Source organism: Elephantulus edwardii, unplaced genomic scaffold (assembly GCF_000299155.1).
Source record: "Elephantulus edwardii isolate Elephantulus edwardi_28Jun2011 unplaced genomic scaffold, EleEdw1.0 scaffold00059, whole genome shotgun sequence".
In the NCBI taxonomy this organism is placed as follows: Eukaryota; Metazoa; Chordata; class Mammalia; order Macroscelidea; family Macroscelididae; genus Elephantulus; species Elephantulus edwardii.
The window spans coordinates 8,283,889-8,285,017 of NW_006399809.1; positions in this window are offsets into that span (position 1 = coordinate 8,283,889).

The following is a 1,129-nucleotide window of genomic DNA, read 5'->3' on the forward strand; positions in this document are numbered from 1 at the left end:
ATTGAAATGAAAAATAAACAAACTAAATTTAAAAAATAAATAAAAAATAAATAAGTAGACTAGAAACCACCAAAACGTCATGGGCATTTGAATGGATCAACAAGCAGTGTGTCCACTCAGTGAAATCAGATGCCACAGTGAAAATCAGTGATGATTCATCAGTGATGAACAAAGACTTTTTCAATACAAGTTTCAAAGGTATTGTGTTAAACATGGGGGGGAAAGCAAGTTACAGAAGAAAGCACACAAAATAAAAAAACCTGACAAAACCAAACAGTAAGTCTGGGAGGAAAAGGAATAATATCTTAAATGTGGAAAACAGGACCATTCGTTCATTCATTCAAACACTTGTGACCCTCTGGGAGTTTGTGCTTGTTGGTTGTTTCCTGTCTGGAACACTCTTTCCTGCATGACTTATCTGGTTCATGTTTCACTGCAGTTAAGTGATTTTTTTCAAACACTGGGTTTTCAGAAAGGCCTTCTTTGATGAGATTTCAAGGGAAAAAAACCCAAACCTTCTGCCAACAAGTCTATTTCAACTTGTAGCAACCACATTTGTTGTTGTTGCATAGTAAAACTGCCCCAAAGTGTTTCTGGGGCTATAAAGTCTTTGGAAATGCAGACTACCAACAGGACTGCTGCTGAGTTTGAATGCTAATCTTTCAGTTAGTAGCCCAACAGTTACTCAACTGAACCATTATGGATCCTCAGGCCAGACCAAAGCGATTTGAAATCGAATAAGAAAACACATAATCACTCCCATATATGTTGTTGTTGTTGTTGTTGTTGTTATGTGCCGTCCAGTCGCTTGTTACTCATAGTGACCCTATGTACAACGGCCCTAAACGCTGCTGTGTCCTGTGCCAATCTCTCTGTCTCTGACACTACCATCCCAATTATCCCAGTCACTGAATCAATCCAACTCATAGAGGGCCTTCCCCTCCTAGGCCGTCCCTCCACCCTCCCAAGTATGATGTCTTTCTCCAAGGACTGGTCTCTCCTCACAACATGTCCAAAGTATGTTCAATGGAGCCTCAGAATCCTTGCCTCCAAGGAGCCACCCTGTTTAACTCTTTCCAGGACGAATCTGTTTGTTTTCCTAGCAGTTCATGATATTCTCAATACTCTT